The sequence below is a fragment of the Mytilus galloprovincialis genome, chromosome 12, assembly GCF_965363235.1.
Source record: "Mytilus galloprovincialis chromosome 12, xbMytGall1.hap1.1, whole genome shotgun sequence".
NCBI classification, from domain to species: Eukaryota; Metazoa; Mollusca; class Bivalvia; order Mytilida; family Mytilidae; genus Mytilus; species Mytilus galloprovincialis.
In genome coordinates, this window is record NC_134849.1 from 64,926,887 (window position 1) to 64,948,559 (window position 21,673).

At 33.3% G+C, this 21,673-nt stretch overlaps 1 protein-coding gene and 4 long non-coding RNA genes across 5 annotated transcripts in view; all 5 read right to left on the minus strand.

The window, feature by feature from the left end:
* LOC143054573 (uncharacterized) overlaps positions 1–21,673 on the minus strand; it is a 422,571-nt gene that overhangs the window by 233,229 nt on the left and 167,669 nt on the right. The gene's annotated exons all lie outside the window — the stretch shown is intronic.
* LOC143053415 (uncharacterized) lies at positions 7,346–9,612 on the minus strand. The gene is made up of 3 exons (XR_012971331.1): positions 9,552–9,612; positions 8,882–9,021; positions 7,346–7,749 (listed from the first exon to the last, which is right to left on the minus strand). It is a non-coding gene; the product is annotated as an uncharacterized LOC143053415 (long non-coding RNA).
* LOC143053416 (uncharacterized) lies at positions 11,214–13,672 on the minus strand. Its single transcript, XR_012971332.1, has 3 exons — positions 13,612–13,672; positions 12,942–13,081; positions 11,214–11,809 (listed from the first exon to the last, which is right to left on the minus strand). It is a non-coding gene; the product is annotated as an uncharacterized LOC143053416 (long non-coding RNA).
* On the minus strand, positions 14,805–17,262 carry LOC143053418 (uncharacterized). The gene is made up of 3 exons (XR_012971333.1): positions 17,202–17,262; positions 16,532–16,671; positions 14,805–15,400 (listed from the first exon to the last, which is right to left on the minus strand). It is a non-coding gene; the product is annotated as an uncharacterized LOC143053418 (long non-coding RNA).
* On the minus strand, positions 18,395–20,853 carry LOC143053419 (uncharacterized). The gene is made up of 3 exons (XR_012971334.1): positions 20,793–20,853; positions 20,123–20,262; positions 18,395–18,990 (listed from the first exon to the last, which is right to left on the minus strand). It is a non-coding gene; the product is annotated as an uncharacterized LOC143053419 (long non-coding RNA).

Below are 21,673 nucleotides of genomic sequence, written 5' to 3' on the forward strand. Positions count from 1 at the left end.
TTTTTGTGGTATTTTCAAGGTATACTCATTAAAACTTCCATATATGGAGATATTAATCTCAGAATATAATATGACAGATGTTTCTAAGATTAACTGGTACTATTTGTTCAAACAAACACAAAAAACAGTTCATATTTATTAAAGAATATATTTTACATCATTTTTTATACAACATTCAATTTACAACTTTTTGTACAAAATATACATTGGCCGCAATATGGGCTATAGTACAAATTTTCCTTAAACTTTGACAATTTAGCCACTACAGATCTTGTATTGAATCTGGAACTTTAGAATAGGCTAAATTACATAATTAATATAAAAAAAGTATGATTTGAAGAAGAATTGTCTCTTATAGGGGTAAATTCAGTAAATAAATATACGTCATCAGGGACCGCCCATTTAGGGGAGAGCTTTCAGTATAGAATTGAAGACCTGTGCTGCAATGATTGGTAGATAAAGTTTTCAATAATATTTTTTTTATTAGATGGATCAATTCTGAGGTTAAAAAAATAATTAAATAATGCTGAATGCATTTATTTTTTTTTAAAACAGGATTGAAAAGTGATGGAGTCATTGTAGGAATTAAGTGCGAAACTACAGTGTTTGTAAACAAAGCCATGTGGAAGGCCCGAAAATGCCGCATGACCCTATGTTTTTATGGTTGCAAAAAATGGGGCTATATTTGTACTTTAATGAATGAAATATGAAAGCTCCTGATTTGTAAAGGTAAAAAAGTTATGAATTTAATTGAACATGTAGGTTTACATTGAAGTTAATGGGAGATTTTTTACTGAATTTACCCCTACACAATACTTTTTCAGAATGTCAGCAAAAAAGGATCACTGGTGACAGGGGAGTGTAACCGATGAATTGATTTAGAATCAGATAAGATTTTCCCGGTACGTCAAACACCGCTCAGGAGGACCTCCTGAGTGATTACATGCAGGGCATACAAAGTGCACTCATGACAGACCCTATATAGTCGCCGTATCTGCACACATGATGGATGTACATATTCGTTATAGATCGTTATAGATCGTTATACACTTCTCATTTTAGAGTTAAATTTGCAAGTAACGGCCGGGGAACCTCTTCAGATTTTAAAATAATAATGCTACTAAAAATTTATTCGCAATTTCTTCGCTATAATTATTAAATCTGTATGCGACTGTGCTTTTAGTGAATATAAATGATGACGAGGGCCTCACGAATAAATACAAATATGAAATATACTGGAACATCGATTAGCATAGATCGGGCAGAAGAGTAAACTTCCACATAAATCTCGAAGTTATTTATGACGGATAATATAGACTCTGCAGTGGCGGATCCAGAGGGGGGTTCCGGGGGTCCGCACCCCCCCTTTATTTTGGCCGATCAATGCATTTGAATCGGGACATATGTTTGCACCCCCCCTGCACCCCCCCCCCCTTTGCCCTGGGCTAGCACCCCCCCTTTCGAAAATTCCTGCATCCGCCACTGCTCTGCTCCTGAATAAAGTTGTCAAATACATTAATTTGTGTTTTTTACTTCTACAAGAAATTTGATTCAAATGCTAATTACGCACCATTTGCTGAGCAGAGAATCATTCTAAGCCAGGAACAGTCTATACTAACTGATAACAGTAAGAATAGAAAGTCTCTGTAAAAAGGCAGTCAAATCCTAACAGAACTGTAACTTAATGATACATGTACATCAAGTTCCAGCACCTCACCAACCACCCTTGCCTTGCATACTGAGATGGCAAACTGGTGTGTGTCAGTATTTTGATATATAATTTTACAACGATCCTTAAAAAATAACCAAACAAACGTTGAATCAAACGATATGAACCTACGCAGTTTTATCTAAATCTTTGTTAAAATACGATTTTAAATTGTTCAATTCTTTCTATTTCATAATTTTGTCAAAGTCTACTTTTTAAAGTTTTAAATTTTAAAGAAAAAATTAATATTCCATTTTGATTTGAAGAAAATCTTTTTGAACTGTTATGACATGGTGTTGCAAAGCTGATTACAGGTAACTAACATACAGTATTTTTCCATTACGACAGTGCGTGTATTCTCGGGTGTGTATAACGTATAGTTTTCTAGAGAACATCCTGTCTACGTGTAATAAAGATTGATGACATTATACAACTTTTCTTTTGTTAAATGTGATAAGGTATCTGTGTCCATTCGCTATTTCAACACCACTAATTTTTCGACGAGAAAAAATGAAAAAATAATTTATATGAAATTAAGAAGAAAAGTAGCAAATATATGAACTTCAGTAATTACGCATTGAGTAAACATAATTTCAATATTGCATGAACAAATCCGTGAGAAAACGTATACATGTATGAATTAAGATGTGTTTAAAAAGACCCATTGGCTTTATTTCACACTAGGACCTAAGATAACTAGAACTAAGCAATGGTTGATGGTTGAGTGGGGACTCATTGACGCCTTAGAGGGGTCACGTCCAGTCATGCTTCCGTGATTCCCTATATAATCTACCATTTGTTTCCCAAGATTTAGGGGGGGGGGGGGGGCGGCTGGAAAAAACGAAATCCGCCTCTGCTAATTGGGAAGTCATTTGGTCTGATACACACATATATATAAATATACCTCTGTGGCGAATCCAGCAATGTGAAAAAGGGGGGTCCCAACCCAGGACAAAAGGAGGAGGGGGTGGTTCCAACCATATGCCTCCATTCAAATGCATTGATCGTTCAAAAAAAGGAGTGGTTCCAACCCCCCGAAACCCTCCCCCTGGATCCGCCACTGATACCTAGTATGCATATGATTAAGAACAGCTTTAAATATATGCATATAAAATAATGGTACGTCTAAAAACCGTTCAGAATCTCTTGGTTGCATACAGGACATTAAGTAACTTAGGACATGTATATATAATAGTGAGAGTTCAGGGTATACATTCGATTGATATAAACTTATTTCATAATTTTGTAATTTTTGTTTTGGTAAAATCAGAGACATATAATACATGTATTGAGACATATATTATACACGTACATATAATACATGTGTCTCTGAAAAAATCAAACCATCTTTAAAGAAGTTATTTCAGTTTGAATCGACTGTCTTTTGCATTAGGATTCCAAAACGTTAATGTTATTTACAAATGCCAAAACCTGCAAATATATTTTAGGCAGAAAGAAACATTTATATTCGGTGATTTTTACACTAAACGTTTTTGTAATTTGTTTTAAAAATATTAAAAAGTACATGTACATCGTTTTTACCAGATTTGTATAGTAAGTGGTTTAATTAAGTCCCCTTGGTGAAATTTAAATTGCGAGACGCTAATTAATAAACTATCTATCGGCATGCGCCGTTATTTGGGATACGTCACGGATGACCTATGGTCATATTCAATACGATATACCAATCATCATTTGAATTTGGTCAATTGATCTTTAATAATTAGGACTAATTGGTGATGGCAGAGAATATGTCGCTGGTGATGGTTAAAACATATAGAAGTAAACTTTGCCAAAAAAAGGTTTCCTTGTAAAAATTATGAAAATATATGAATATGCTAAATATTTTTTTCTTTCCGAAATAATAATTAAAGACGTTTAAAAATAAAAAAAAATTCACAGTTGGGAAATTTTCAATTCAAGTTATTTCATTTTGAAAACGTTGAAAATATAGATCTTATTCGATGTACAAAAATGTGGGCCGCTTGGATATCAACTTGTGAAACCCTGCTTAATTAGGGTTTGTCTACTTTCGTCTTTTTATATTGCCAAACATTCTATAATCAAGGATTTGTACAAGGCCTTGTTATAATATAATGAATCTCATCGCCAATATCACCATAATTACATAAAGAACAGATACAATATTGTTCTAAATAGTTTGCCATCTAACAATTCAAAAAGAAATGTTGAGTCGAAACTGAGGTACCAAATCTATAAAAAGAATCACCATTTTAGTCGAAATTAAACTGTATATATTCTTTTTTCAAAACTCCTGAAATAATTTAACATTATCTATAGAAAGCTTACATATGCAAATCTTTTTAGAAGTATGTGAGCGTAAATATAATTTGTTTATTATCCCCCCCCCCTTTTCCTTTTATAAAATTTAATTGTAAACGATTTTCTTTCTTAATTTGTGTTTGCTCATTAACTGGGGTTCATGCTGTCAAAAAACAAAAATGTCTCCTTGTGTATAAGTTATTGATAAGAATTTTTTTTTTGAAGCCGCTAGAAGATTAACAGTACGCCTAAACACCGCTTGAAGAACCTCCTGATTGCACTAATGACATATATACGAAGTGCACTCATGACCCTTTATAGTCATCGCACACAGGATGGATGCATATATTCGTTATACCAGAGACATATAATACATATGTCTCTGGTTATACGCTTCTTATTTTACAGTTAAATTTGGTAAATTTTGAATTCGAACTTAGATAGATATGTTAATTCTTACAAAATAATGAGGGCACGTGTCACTGATTACACAACTACTGAGCCATGAACTATCCAATCAACAAAATTGATTTGATTATCTTTATTGTTGTTTATAGATTGTGTTGTTAGTACAGTGTGACCATGCGGGAAGTAATATTGTGACGTTTAAAATGAATATCACGATGTTTTAAGATTTTCGTATTTTATTAAAATTTCGTTCCATTAATTTTAAAGTTTTATTCTTAATTTAATTATCCTGTCCTGGACCAGTAATTAATTCTTTGTACGATTTTGAAAAGGGAAATAAATGTTCATACTTTTAAAGAATTTATATTAATTAAAGTTTGTATATGGAATCCGTTCTTAACTGTAAAAGCCGTACTTTTCAAACAATCAAACTAATATACATGTAGTTAGATATTATTTCTCATGTTTATCGAACTTGTCCAGGAATTTTATTTTTGAGTTATACGAATGTTTTAAGAAATCCGCATTTATTAAGGTTTTTTTCTCTAATTAAAGTCGTTTTGTCCAGTTTCACAAGCCTGAAACGAATTTCAATGTGAACATAAATTCTGAAAATGAACTTGTCTCCGTTTTCGTCTCCTTTTTTGAAAATTATGATATTTTGGGTATAATTATTTCGTAAACAATATGTAAGTTAGATTGTAGTAAGATTCTAAACTGATTTTTAAATTGTTAATATAGAGATTTGTAAAAAATGTATGTCAATTAATTTAATCAGCTGACTATTCTCTGGGTAGTCAGTGGATTGTAACAGGGTACGTCAAGAGAAGCTTGGAATCTTGATGGTTTATGTAACAAGCAATATTTGATGAATAAAATATTATGTAGTTAAAAAAAAAAAAAAAAATTCTAAACTTAATTTAAAAAAAAAAAGATTTTTGTTACAGCGAGAAAGACTTTTTCGAAGACAGTCTATTGACACGAAATCCGTTCAAACCACAACTAAGTCTTCGTGTACATATTTCCGTTAAGGTTAAACTGAATATTGTACATAATTGTCTTCTCTTGTATAATGGTTTGTTGAGTATAAAGATATACAAATTCAATAAAATTTGATATTCAGTCAACATTGTGTTTGTTTAAAAACTTGATTTAGAGAGAGAGAGAGAGAGAAAAGAATCACACTGAAAAACAAAAATTGAACTTGTTACAGAAAAAAACTATAAAATAATTTTCTTTATTCGTGAACTGCAAAACACAACAAATTAATTTACCCGTCATCATGAAAAATAAACTGAAAAAGTACATCGAGTTTTTGTTTATACCCCTAATAGATGAAGTATTTTTTTTAGGAAAATTTACAACTAGATGAACGGAATTAAGTTCTTTTTTAGGAAAATTTACAACTCAAATTTTCAAAAACAAAATTCTACACTTTTTACCTAGATTTTTTTCTCTGTCTCGAAAAGAAATTGACTTATCGCATAATACCAGAACCAGAGACATATATATATTGTATCTAATATCTCTGCCAAAACTAAAAAATAAACTACCGTAAGTCCACATAAGAGGGTATGGATGTGAATTAACAGAATAGAGAACAAAGGACAAAGAAAAAAAGGAATAAAGAATAGTGAAAGAAAGAGAATAATGGAAAAAAGTGTAAGTTATTAAAAATATAACTAAAAAAAAGACAGAAAAAAAGACACCCCGCCGAGACGAGCCTTACATTCAACTGTTATTTGACGTTGCCGAGTTATTTTAAGATTAAGACATGTATTAGTAGTCAGCCCGTAAAGCCTCTTGCACCAATTTGAGGATTACCCAAGGTTAATTTTACGGCGGCTCATTTTATTTTGGCTTAGAAATAATCATAATTGACAAGTTTCCTTCCCCTGCACTTTCGATCCCACATGTAAATAGCAGGAACGGGGACCCAGTTATTTGCCCCATTGGAACACATTGAAAGTCATAGTAAATAAATGGGGTGCTGTTCGTTAAATAATTTTGATAGCCACCTTGGGACTTCTGTTTCATGTTAGGCATTAGGTTCCAAGTTTCTGAGTGCAATCTCAGTGCCTCATGACCGGCATTCCGTTGCAAAATTTTGTTTTGATTGACAACAGGGTCACTCAGTCTACTTCCGGTGAAGAATAAAGGCTAGAATTTAGACAATTTACTCCATGCACTGACGCCAGATTTTATTTAAATCAAACATTTTTTTTACAGAAATTCAAACTAGAAAGCCTACCCTTTCAAATAAATCTACATTCAGTTTCAGAACTTGTGTAATAATGACACTACACCATTTTAGAGAAAAGTTATAGTTTTTTTTTAAGAACTACATTCGTGGGTACCGGACTGGTTACCGTAACTGGGATCCTATTCCTGTCAGACTTTAACTTTTGTTCCAGACTTAAAACTTTACTTTTAAAATAAAGATATACATCTCAGTAGTTATTCTGAAAAGTTTTAATAAATTTCATCGAACAGTTACAGAGTTATTGATCCTTATCTATAACATCTCATTTCTCCTCAAATATCAGAAAATTGGTCGGATAAAATCATATATTCATGAGGTAAATTTGCTTAAAATCAGCACAACATTTTTATTTGAAAAGATATTTACATTCTGTAAATTGCACATGGTAGATAAATTCATTCATTGTATACAAATTTAGTAAAAATTAAATTTTAATGAAATTTTTTTTAATTAAAATCATTTTTTAATTAAAAAAATAAAAAATCCTTATTTTTTTTATAGGAATTACAAAAGGAAAGAAGTTAAAAGTGAAAAACTTACAAAAAATGTATATCTATGAAGGCAAATAAGTTCCTTATCATATATGAAAAGCAGTAGTTTACATGGTAATGCAATTAGTGGTAATCCAATAAAATGTAAGCCCTACTGTACACACACATGATCTCTTAGAATTCACTGTCCAGCACCTGTAAATCCCCATAAAAGTGTCACTGTCAGCAATTAGTGGCAAAATTGTGTCAAGGAAGCTGACAGCATCTTCCAGTGATATAAATAATGCAAGAAAATGTAGAACATCATAAATTATCAGTCAATGGTACTGTAAATTAACATGAAAGGTGGCAAAAATCGACGTAAATCTTGCTTCAAAGCGGGTAACAGACCCCATAACAAGGGAATAAAGCATGAAACACAGTCTTCAAACAGTCAGCCAAGTTCATCTAATACACAATGGAAGAGGCTAGATGCAGAGAAGTTCTCACTTGTAGCTAAATCCGGTCAAGACGGCACCTCCTACAGTTTACCAGATGTCGAGGGAAATCCTGGATCTGCCAAGTTATTACGTCCACAGCCAAAATGTTTGAAGGTTCTGAAAGAAGAAGCTAAATCTGAGTCTCATGATGAAACACATGTTACAGATGAGTCATATAGAGTTGTTAAGATGAATAAAGTTACTCTGCTACTTAATGTAGTTGTTAAATTTCACAATTTACAAGACATTAAATGTGATAACCCAAACTTTGAACTGACAAAGTTAATTAAGTATGGATCTTGTGTAAAGTGCATATATAAATGTACAGAATGCAAGTTTACATCACCATGTGTTAACCTGTTCGATGAAATTAAAACTCCAAAACGTGGACCTAACCCTGGAGAGTTAACCCGCATGCTTGTATCTGCCTTACAGGAGACTCCTATTGGAATAAAAAGAGGAAGATTTCTGATGGCCGCAGGACTAAATATACCACCACCCACTAAAAGAACACTGCAGAGGCATTCTAATTTTGTTGCGAATGAGATTAAAGAGTTAAATGACAATGATATGAAGAAAAAACTTGAAACTGTGAAAGAAGTTAACAGAATTCGTGGTGTAAAAGAGCCGTCACATATTCCTGTAGCAATCGACACGCGTTATAACAGTATGCATATAGTAAGCACAAAAAAACCCGGACAAAATGCTTCCCAGGCAATATCATTGGCATGTGAGCAAGTGACTGACCATAAGTTCATTGTTGCATCAGTTTTTCACAATAAACTTTGCTGGACAGGTTCTTGGCGTAAAGGAAAGGGACTTAATGTAACCTGTCCAGATGGACATGCTGGTACATGTACAGCCAATGTTAAGCCAACCAACCCTTTAAGTGAATATCTCATGGGTAAAGAAATTGGACTTCAGATTGATAGGCAAAATGTGCTGGTAAAGTATGCAGTTACAGATGGAGACGGACGTGGAGCAGAAGGTATAAATGATGCACTCAAAGTTTTACACCCGTTGTGGAAAGTTGAACGCCAAGCTGACCCAATTCATCTCGGAAGATCACAGTTTCGACAAAGTAATTCTGCAAATTTTAGTTTGAACATGTTTTATGGTTCGACACGTGAAAAGAAAAAACAAGGACAGAAAGTTTTAAGTCAAGATTTGAAAGCCAGATGTAGCTTAGTTTTCAATGAAATGTGGAAAGAAAACTGTGGAAATTTGGAAAAGATTAAAAAATGCTTACCTAGAGTGCTTGATGCTACTGTGCGGTGTTATACCGGTGACTGCTCTAAATGTCCCACTAGCTCATACGTGTGTGGTGGTGGTCACACAAACTGTTGGTGGCTGAGATCCATGTACTTGGGTGCAAACAAGTTAACCAACCTGAATATGGATGACAATGACAAATTAATAATGCAGGAACTTTTAAAAATGAAACTTAGTGAGGAAGCATTAATGAAAATGAAATTTAATTTCAACACTCAAAAATGTGAAGCCGTTAACAGAGCACTAAGTGTATCCTTACCAAAAAATGTGAACTTTTCTAGAAATTTTGAAGGGAGGGCATCAGCAATAATTCACACTTTGAATAATGGTATAGCTAATTCCTGGAAACAAAAAGCAGAATGTATTGGTTTTAAAATATCACAAGGTTCATTTAAACACTTAGAGCAGATGCAAAGGGAGTGTGAACGGAACAAAGTATACCAAAATACTCCAGAAAGGAAAAAGAAAAATTTACAACAAACCGGACAGAAAATTAAGGATCATGTGGAAGAAAAGGAACAAAGTAAATTTAAAGACCGATATCAAAAAGGACAACTTGATCCCAAACTTAATACGGCATTTGTTCAAAGCACAAAGGACGATCATTCATATGGGAGAGTAATGCCTGCTAAGAAGAATATACCTACCAGAAGCTGTACTTCAAAAATTCCAAAGTCAAAGAAGACATAGCTGCATCCATCTACATCTGAAAAAGATAAAGACAAAATTAAAGGTTCTTTTAAGGACCACCAAATCTTTCAAAAAGAGTCTAAAATTGTTGTACATTTAGTCAAAATTCTTTATATATAAGCTATAGCCCTACCCCTTAAATATCTTCTAAAAATAAATCCAGGCGGCAATCTGGATAATTGGCATGGCCCTGGCAAGAATTGCGGTGCTTACAATAAATCCTGTTGTTATTTATGTGATGCGGCTCTAAATTAATGTGAGCCGCATTCACACACAAACTATTATGGCACAAATGACTGGCATCAAATGTTTTATTTAACTCTAAATAATTGTTATAAACCATGTAACTGAATCTATGGGCTTTTTTCTTTTTCCAGGTACCAGAAATAGGATCTAGAAAAGAAATAAGCCCATATTTTCCATCTTTTGATGTTCCCTGATCCCATAAAAAGCATTCATGGTTTCTTGCCAGGTGGCTCTTTTCTATTATTTTTTGCCTATATTTTTCAAAAAATCCCTCCATTTTAACTTACAAGTGTATGAATTTAAATTTCCAGCAAATAACCTCACTGTGACCTCTTTTTAAACTTTCAAATGAAAAAAAAACTTTTTTAAAATTTCATAAATTTAAATTTCAATTTAATTTAAAAAGTTTAATTCAAATTTAAAAAATAATTACACCATTGTTTTCCTTATTAAATTTTGAAGTTTGTAGCAAAATGTCATCCATGTAACTCGAAAAATAAGCTTACAGTTGTAGATTGAAGTGTTCAATATATGCCTTCTGACAGGAACGGGGACCCAGTTATTTGCCCCATTGGAACACATTGAAAGTCATAGTAAATAAATGGGGTGCTGTTCGTTAAATAATTTTGATAGCCACCTTGGGACTTCTGTTTCATGTTAGGCATTAGGTTCCAAGTTTCTGAGTGCAATCTCAGTGCCTCATGACCGGCATTCCGTTGCAAAATTTTGTTTTGATTGACAACAGGGTCACTCAGTCTACTTCCGGTGAAGAATAAAGGCTAGAATTTAGACAATTTACTCCATGCACTGACGCCAGATTTTATTTAAATCAAACATTTTTTTTACAGAAATTCAAACTAGAAAGCCTACCCTTTCAAATAAATCTACATTCAGTTTCAGAACTTGTGTAATAATGACACTACACCATTTTAGAGAAAAGTTATAGTTTTTTTTTAAGAACTACATTCGTGGGTACCGGACTGGTTACCGTAACTGGGATCCTATTCCTGTCAGACTTTAACTTTTGTTCCAGACTTAAAACTTTACTTTTAAAATAAAGATATACATCTCAGTAGTTATTCTGAAAAGTTTTAATAAATTTCATCGAACAGTTACAGAGTTATTGATCCTTATCTATAACATCTCATTTCTCCTCAAATATCAGAAAATTGGTCGGATAAAATCATATATTCATGAAGTAAATTTGCTTAAAATCAGCACAACATTTTTATTTGAAAAGATATTTACATTCTGTAAATTGCACATGGTAGATAAATTCATTCATTGTATACAAATTTAGTAAAAATTAAATTTTAATGAAATTTTTTTTAATTAAAATCATTTTTTAATTAAAAAAATAAAAAATCCTTATTTTTTTTATAGGAATTACAAAAGGAAAGAAGTTAAAAGTGAAAAACTTACAAAAAATGTATATCTATGAAGGCAAATAAGTTCCTTATCATATATGAAAAGCAGTAGTTTACATGGTAATGCAATTAGTGGTAATCCAATAAAATGTAAGCCCTACTGTACACACACATGATCTCTTAGAATACACTGTCCAGCACCTGTAAATCCCCATAAAAGTGTCACTGTCAGCAATTAGTGGCAAAATTGTGTCAAGGAAGCTGACAGCATCTTCCAGTGATATAAATAATGCAAGAAAATGTAGAACATCATAAATTATCAGTCAATGGTACTGTAAATTAACATGAAAGGTGGCAAAAATCGACGTAAATCTTGCTTCAAAGCGGGTAACAGACCCCATAACAAGGGAATAAAGCATGAAACACAGTCTTCAAACAGTCAGCCAAGTTCATCTAATACACAATGGAAGAGGCTAGATGCAGAGAAGTTCTCACTTGTAGCTAAATCCGGTCAAGACGGCACCTCCTACAGTTTACCAGATGTCGAGGGAAATCCTGGATCTGCCAAGTTATTACGTCCACAGCCAAAATGTTTGAAGGTTCTGAAAGAAGAAGCTAAATCTGAGTCTCATGATGAAACACATGTTACAGATGAGTCATATAGAGTTGTTAAGATGAATAAAGTTACTCTGCTACTTAATGTAGTTGTTAAATTTCACAATTTACAAGACATTAAATGTGATAACCCAAACTTTGAACTGACAAAGTTAATTAAGTATGGATCTTGTGTAAAGTGCATATATAAATGTACAGAATGCAAGTTTACATCACCATGTGTTAACCTGTTCGATGAAATTAAAACTCCAAAACGTGGACCTAACCCTGGAGAGTTAACCCGCATGCTTGTATCTGCCTTACAGGAGACTCCTATTGGAATAAAAAGAGGAAGATTTCTGATGGCCGCAGGACTAAATATACCACCACCCACTAAAAGAACACTGCAGAGGCATTCTAATTTTGTTGCGAATGAGATTAAAGAGTTAAATGACAATGATATGAAGAAAAAACTTGAAACTGTGAAAGAAGTTAACAGAATTCGTGGTGTAAAAGAGCCGTCACATATTCCTGTAGCAATCGACACGCGTTATAACAGTATGCATATAGTAAGCACAAAAAAACCCGGACAAAATGCTTCCCAGGCAATATCATTGGCATGTGAGCAAGTGACTGACCATAAGTTCATTGTTGCATCAGTTTTTCACAATAAACTTTGCTGGACAGGTTCTTGGCTTAAAGGAAAGGGACTTAATGTAACCTGTCCAGATGGACATGCTGGTACATGTACAGCCAATGTTAAGCCAACCAACCCTTTAAGTGAATATCTCATGGGTAAAGAAATTGGACTTCAGATTGATAGGCAAAATGTGCTGGTAAAGTATGCAGTTACAGATGGAGACGGACGTGGAGCAGAAGGTATAAATGATGCACTCAAAGTTTTACACCCGTTGTGGAAAGTTGAACGCCAAGCTGACCCAATTCATCTCGGAAGATCACAGTTTCGACAAAGTAATTCTGCAAATTTTAGTTTGAACATGTTTTATGGTTCGACACGTGAAAAGAAAAAACAAGGACAGAAAGTTTTAAGTCAAGATTTGAAAGCCAGATGTAGCTTAGTTTTCAATGAAATGTGGAAAGAAAACTGTGGAAATTTGGAAAAGATTAAAAAATGCTTACCTAGAGTGCTTGATGCTACTGTGCGGTGTTATACCGGTGACTGCTCTAAATGTCCCACTAGCTCATACGTGTGTGGTGGTGGTCACACAAACTGTTGGTGGCTGAGATCCATGTACTTGGGTGCAAACAAGTTAACCAACCTGAATATGGATGACAATGACAAATTAATAATGCAGGAACTTTTAAAAATGAAACTTAGTGAGGAAGCATTAATGAAAATGAAATTTAATTTCAACACTCAAAAATGTGAAGCCGTTAACAGAGCACTAAGTGTATCCTTACCAAAAAATGTGAACTTTTCTAGAAATTTTGAAGGGAGGGCATCAGCAATAATTCACACTTTGAATAATGGTATAGCTAATTCCTGGAAACAAAAAGCAGAATGTATTGGTTTTAAAATATCACAAGGTTCATTTAAACACTTAGAGCAGATGCAAAGGGAGTGTGAACGGAACAAAGTATACCAAAATACTCCAGAAAGGAAAAAGAAAAATTTACAACAAACCGGACAGAAAATTAAGGATCATGTGGAAGAAAAGGAACAAAGTAAATTTAAAGACCGATATCAAAAAGGACAACTTGATCCCAAACTTAATACGGCATTTGTTCAAAGCACAAAGGACGATCATTCATATGGGAGAGTAATGCCTGCTAAGAAGAATATACCTACCAGAAGCTGTACTTCAAAAATTCCAAAGTCAAAGAAGACATAGCTGCATCCATCTACATCTGAAAAAGATAAAGACAAAATTAAAGGTTCTTTTAAGGACCACCAAATCTTTCAAAAAGAGTCTAAAATTGTTGTACATTTAGTCAAAATTCTTTATATATAAGCTATAGCCCTACCCCTTAAATATCTTCTAAAAATAAATCCAGGCGGCAATCTGGATAATTGGCATGGCCCTGGCAAGAATTGCGGTGCTTACAATAAATCCTGTTGTTATTTATGTGATGCGGCTCTAAATTAATGTGAGCCGCATTCACACACAAACTATTATGGCACAAATGACTGGCATCAAATGTTTTATTTAACTCTAAATAATTGTTATAAACCATGTAACTGAATCTATGGGCTTTTTTCTTTTTCCAGGTACCAGAAATAGGATCTAGAAAAGAAATAAGCCCATATTTTCCATCTTTTGATGTTCCCTGATCCCATAAAAAGCATTCATGGTTTCTTGCCAGGTGGCTCTTTTCTATTATTTTTTGCCTATATTTTTCAAAAAATCCCTCCATTTTAACTTACAAGTGTATGAATTTAAATTTCCAGCAAATAACCTCACTGTGACCTCTTTTTAAACTTTCAAATGAAAAAAAAACTTTTTTAAAATTTCATAAATTTAAATTTCAATTTAATTTAAAAAGTTTAATTCAAATTTAAAAAATAATTACACCATTGTTTTCCTTATTAAATTTTGAAGTTTGTAGCAAAATTTCATCCATGTAACTCGAAAAATAAGCTTACAGTTGTAGATTGAAGTGTTCAATATATGCCTTCTGACAGACTTTAACTTTTGTTCCAGACTTAAAACTTTACTTTTAAAATAAAGATATACATCTCAGTAGTTATTCTGAAAAGTTTTAATAAATTTCATCGAACAGTTACAGAGTTATTGATCCTTATCTATAACATCTCATTTCTCCTCAAATATCAGAAAATTGGTCGGATAAAATCATATATTCATGAAGTAAATTTGCTTAAAATCAGCACAACATTTTTATTTGAAAAGATATTTACATTCTGTAAATTGCACATGGTAGATAAATTCATTCATTGTATACAAATTTAGTAAAAATTAAATTTTAATGAAATTTTTTTTAATTAAAATCATTTTTTAATTAAAAAAATAAAAAATCCTTATTTTTTTTATAGGAATTACAAAAGGAAAGAAGTTAAAAGTGAAAAACTTACAAAAAATGTATATCTATGAAGGCAAATAAGTTCCTTATCATATATGAAAAGCAGTAGTTTACATGGTAATGCAATTAGTGGTAATCCAATAAAATGTAAGCCCTACTGTACACACACATGATCTCTTAGAATACACTGTCCAGCACCTGTAAATCCCCATAAAAGTGTCACTGTCAGCAATTAGTGGCAAAATTGTGTCAAGGAAGCTGACAGCATCTTCCAGTGATATAAATAATGCAAGAAAATGTAGAACATCATAAATTATCAGTCAATGGTACTGTAAATTAACATGAAAGGTGGCAAAAATCGACGTAAATCTTGCTTCAAAGCGGGTAACAGACCCCATAACAAGGGAATAAAGCATGAAACACAGTCTTCAAACAGTCAGCCAAGTTCATCTAATACACAATGGAAGAGGCTAGATGCAGAGAAGTTCTCACTTGTAGCTAAATCCGGTCAAGACGGCACCTCCTACAGTTTACCAGATGTCGAGGGAAATCCTGGATCTGCCAAGTTATTACGTCCACAGCCAAAATGTTTGAAGGTTCTGAAAGAAGAAGCTAAATCTGAGTCTCATGATGAAACACATGTTACAGATGAGTCATATAGAGTTGTTAAGATGAATAAAGTTACTCTGCTACTTAATGTAGTTGTTAAATTTCACAATTTACAAGACATTAAATGTGATAACCCAAACTTTGAACTGACAAAGTTAATTAAGTATGGATCTTGTGTAAAGTGCATATATAAATGTACAGAATGCAAGTTTACATCACCATGTGTTAACCTGTTCGATGAAATTAAAACTCCAAAACGTGGACCTAACCCTGGAGAGTTAACCCGCATGCTTGTATCTGCCTTACAGGAGACTCCTATTGGAATAAAAAGAGGAAGATTTCTGATGGCCGCAGGACTAAATATACCACCACCCACTAAAAGAACACTGCAGAGGCATTCTAATTTTGTTGCGAATGAGATTAAAGAGTTAAATGACAATGATATGAAGAAAAAACTTGAAAATGTGAAAGAAGTTAACAGAATTCGTGGTGTAAAAGAGCCGTCACATATTCCTGTAGCAATCGACACGCGTTATAACAGTATGCATATAGTAAGCACAAAAAACCCGGACAAAATGCTTCCCAGGCAATATCATTGGCATGTGAGCAAGTGACTGACCATAAGTTCATTGTTGCATCAGTTTTTCACAATAAACTTTGCTGGACAGGTTCTTGGCTTAAAGGAAAGGGACTTAATGTAACCTGTCCAGATGGACATGCTGGTACATGTACAGCCAATGTTAAGCCAACCAACCCTTTAAGTGAATATCTCATGGGTAAAGAAATTGGACTTCAGATTGATAGGCAAAATGTGCTGGTAAAGTATGCAGTTACAGATGGAGACGGACGTGGAGCAGAAGGTATAAATGATGCACTCAAAGTTTTACACCCGTTGTGGAAAGTTGAACGCCAAGCTGACCCAATTCATCTCGGAAGATCACAGTTTCGACAAAGTAATTCTGCAAATTTTAGTTTGAACATGTTTTATGGTTCGACACGTGAAAAGAAAAAACAAGGACAGAAAGTTTTAAGTCAAGATTTGAAAGCCAGATGTAGCTTAGTTTTCAATGAAATGTGGAAAGAAAACTGTGGAAATTTGGAAAAGATTAAAAAATGCTTACCTAGAGTGCTTGATGCTACTGTGCGGTGTTATACCGGTGACTGCTCTAAATGTCCCACTAGCTCATACGTGTGTGGTGGTGGTCACACAAACTGTTGGTGGCTGAGATCCATGTACTTGGGTGCAAACAAGTTAACCAACCTGAATATGGATGACAATGACAAATTAATAATGCAGGAACTTTTAAAAATGAAACTTAGTGAGGAAGCATTAATGAAAATGAAATTTAATTTCAACACTCAAAAATGTGAAGCCGTTAACAGAGCACTAAGTGTATCCTTACCAAAAAATGTGAACTTTTCTAGAAATTTTGAAGGGAGGGCATCAGCAATAATTCACACTTTGAATAATGGTATAGCTAATTCCTGGAAACAAAAAGCAGAATGTATTGGTTTTAAAATATCACAAGGTTCATTTAAACACTTAGAGCAGATGCAAAGGGAGTGTGAACGGAACAAAGTATACCAAAATACTCCAGAAAGGAAAAAGAAAAATTTACAACAAACCGGACAGAAAATTAAGGATCATGTGGAAGAAAAGGAACAAAGTAAATTTAAAGACCGATATCAAAAAGGACAACTTGATCCCAAACTTAATACGGCATTTGTTCAAAGCACAAAGGACGATCATTCATATGGGAGAGTAATGCCTGCTAAGAAGAATATACCTACCAGAAGCTGTACTTCAAAAATTCCAAAGTCAAAGAAGACATAGCTGCATCCATCTACATCTGAAAAAGATAAAGACAAAATTAAAGGTTCTTTTAAGGACCACCAAATCTTTCAAAAAGAGTCTAAAATTGTTGTACATTTAGTCAAAATTCTTTATATATAAGCTATAGCCCTACCCCTTAAATATCTTCTAAAAATAAATCCAGGCGGCAATCTGGATAATTGGCATGGCCCTGGCAAGAATTGCGGTGCTTACAATAAATCCTGTTGTTATTTATGTGATGCGGCTCTAAATTAATGTGAGCCGCATTCACACACAAACTATTATGGCACAAATGACTGGCATCAAATGTTTTATTTAACTCTAAATAATTGTTATAAACCATGTAACTGAATCTATGGGCTTTTTTCTTTTTCCAGGTACCAGAAATAGGATCTAGAAAAGAAATAAGCCCATATTTTCCATCTTTTGATGTTCCCTGATCCCATAAAAAGCATTCATGGTTTCTTGCCAGGTGGCTCTTTTCTATTATTTTTTGCCTATATTTTTCAAAAAATCCCTCCATTTTAACTTACAAGTGTATGAATTTAAATTTCCAGCAAATAACCTCACTGTGACCTCTTTTTAAACTTTCAAATGAAAAAAAAACTTTTTTAAAATTTCATAAATTTAAATTTCAATTTAATTTAAAAAGTTTAATTCAAATTTAAAAAATAATTACACCATTGTTTTCCTTATTAAATTTTGAAGTTTGTAGCAAAATTTCATCCATGTAACTCGAAAAATAAGCTTACAGTTGTAGATTGAAGTGTTCAATATATGCCTTCTGTCAGACTTTAACTTTTGTTCCAGACTTAAAACTTTACTTTTAAAATAAAGATATACATCTCAGTAGTTATTCTGAAAAGTTTTAATAAATTTCATCGAACAGTTACAGAGTTATTGATCCTTATCTATAACATCTCATTTCTCCTCAAATATCAGAAAATTGGTCGGATAAAATCATATATTCATGAAGTAAATTTGCTTAAAATCAGCACAACATTTTTATTTGAAAAGATATTTACATTCTGTAAATTGCACATGGTAGAAAAATTCATTCATTGTATACAAATTTAGTAAAAATTAAATTTTAATGAAATTTTTTTTAATTAAAATCATTTTTTAATTAAAAAAATAAAAAATCCTTATTTTTTTTATAGGAATTACAAAAGGAAAGAAGTTAAAAGTGAAAAACTTACAAAAAATGTATATCTATGAAGGCAAATAAGTTCCTTATCATATATGAAAAGCAGTAGTTTACATGGTAATGCAATTAGTGGTAATCCAATAAAATGTAAGCCCTACTGTACACACACATGATCTCTTAGAATACACTGTCCAGCACCTGTAAATCCCCATAAAAGTGTCACTGTCAGCAATTAGTGGCAAAATTGTGTCAAGGAAGCTGACAGCATCTTCCAGTGATATAAATAATGCAAGAAAATGTAGAACATCATAAATTATCAGTCAATGGTACTGTAAATTAACATGAAAGGTGGCAAAAATCGACGTAAATCTTGCTTCAAAGCGGGTAACAGACCCCATAACAAGGGAATAAAGCATGAAACACAGTCTTCAAACAGTCAGCCAAGTTCATCTAATACACAATGGAAGAGGCTAGATGCAGAGAAGTTCTCACTTGTAGCTAAATCCGGTCAAGACGGCACCTCCTACAGTTTACCAGATGTCGAGGGAAATCCTGGATCTGCCAAGTTATTACGTCCACAGCCAAAATGTTTGAAGGTTCTGAAAGAAGAAGCTAAATCTGAGTCTCATGATGAAACACATGTTACAGATGAGTCATATAGAGTTGTTAAGATGAATAAAGTTACTCTGCTACTTAATGTAGTTGTTAAATTTCACAATTTACAAGACATTAAATGTGATAACCCAAACTTTGAACTGACAAAGTTAATTAAGTATGGATCTTGTGTAAAGTGCATATATAAATGTACAGAATGCAAGTTTACATCACCATGTGTTAACCTGTTCGATGAAATTAAAACTCCAAAACGTGGACCTAACCCTGGAGAGTTAACCCGCATGCTTGTATCTGCCTTACAGGAGACTCCTATTGGAATAAAAAGAGGAAGATTTCTGATGGCCGCAGGACTAAATATACCACCACCCACTAAAAGAACACTGCAGAGGCATTCTAATTTTGTTGCGAATGAGATTAAAGAGTTAAATGACAATGATATGAAGAAAAAACTTGAAACTGTGAAAGAAGTTAACAGAATTCGTGGTGTAAAAGAGCCGTCACATATTCCTGTAGCAATCGACACGCGTTATAACAGTATGCATATAGTAAGCACAAAAAAACCCGGACAAAATGCTTCCCAGGCAATATCATTGGCATGTGAGCAAGTGACTGACCATAAGTTCATTGTTGCATCAGTTTTTCACAATAAACTTTGCTGGACAGGTTCTTGGCTTAAAGGAAAGGGACTTAATGTAACCTGTCCAGATGGACATGCTGGTACATGTACAGCCAATGTTAAGCCAACCAACCCTTTAAGTGAATATCTCATGGGTAAAGAAATTGGACTTCAGATTGATAGGCAAAATGTGCTGGTAAAGTATGCAGTTACAGATGGAGACGGACGTGGAGCAGAAGGTATAAATGATGCACTCAAAGTTTTACACCCGTTGTGGAAAGTTGAACGCCAAGCTGACCCAATTCATCTCGGAAGATCACAGTTTCGACAAAGTAATTCTGCAAATTTTAGTTTGAACATGTTTTATGGTTCGACACGTGAAAAGAAAAAACAAGGACAGAAAGTTTTAAGTCAAGATTTGAAAGCCAGATGTAGCTTAGTTTTCAATGAAATGTGGAAAGAAAACTGTGGAAATTTGGAAAAGATTAAAAAATGCTTACCTAGAGTGCTTGATGCTACTGTGCGGTGTTATACCGGTGACTGCTCTAAATGTCCCACTAGCTCATACGTGTGTGGTGGTGGTCACACAAACTGTTGGTGGCTGAGATCCATGTACTTGGGTGCAAACAAGTTAACCAACCTGAATATGGATGACAATGACAAATTAATAATGCAGGAACTTTTAAAAATGAAACTTAGTGAGGAAGCATTAATGAAAATGAAATTTAATTTCAACACTCAAAAATGTGAAGCCGTTAACAGAGCACTAAGTGTATCCTTACCAAAAAATGTGAACTTTTCTAGAAATTTTGAAGGGAGGGCATCAGCAATAATTTACACTTTGAATAATGGTATAGCTAATTCCTGGAAACAAAAAGCAGAATGTATTGGTTTTAAAATATCACAAGGTTCATTTAAACACTTAGAGCAGATGCAAAGGGAGTGTGAACGGAACAAAGTATACCAAAATACTCCAGAAAGGAAAAAGAAAAATTTACAACAAACCGGACAGAAAATTAAGGATCATGTGGAAGAAAAGGAACAAAGTAAATTTAAAGACCGATATCAAAAAGGACAACTTGATCCCAAACTTAATACGGCATTTGTTCAAAGCACAAAGGACGATCATTCATATGGGAGAGTAATGCCTGCTAAGAAGAATATACCTACCAGAAGCTGTACTTCAAAAATTCCAAAGTCAAAGAAGACATAGCTGCATCCATCTACATCTGAAAAAGATAAAGACAAAATTAAAGGTTCTTTTAAGGACCACCAAATCTTTCAAAAAGAGTCTAAAATTGTTGTACATTTAGTCAAAATTCTTTATATATAAGCTATAGCCCTACCCCTTAAATATCTTCTAAAAATAAATCCAGGCGGCAATCTGGATAATTGGCATGGCCCTGGCAAGAATTGCGGTGCTTACAATAAATCCTGTTGTTATTTATGTGATGCGGCTCTAAATTAATGTGAGCCGCATTCACACACAAACTATTATGGCACAAATGACTGGCATCAAATGTTTTATTTAACTCTAAATAATTGTTATAAACCATGTAACTGAATCTATGGGCTTTTTTCTTTTTCCAGGTACCAGAAATAGGATCTAGAAAAGAAATAAGCCCATATTTTCCATCTTTTGATGTTCCCTGATCCCATAAAAAGCATTCATGGTTTCTTGCCAGGTGGCTCTTTTCTATTATTTTTTGCCTATATTTTTCAAAAAATCCCTCCATTTTAACTTACAAGTGTATGAATTTAAATTTCCAGCAAATAACCTCACTGTGACCTCTTTTTAAACTTTCAAATGAAAAAAAAGCTTTTTTAAAATTTCATAAATTTAAATTTCAATTTAATTTAAAAAGTTTAATTCAAATTTAAAAAATAATTACACCATTGTTTTCCTTATTAAATTTTGAAGTTTGTAGCAAAATTTCATCCATGTAACTCGAAAAATAAGCTTACAGTTGTAGATTGAAGTGTTCAATATATGCCTTCTGACAGACTTTAACTTTTGTTCCAGACTTAAAACTTTACTTTTAAAATAAAGA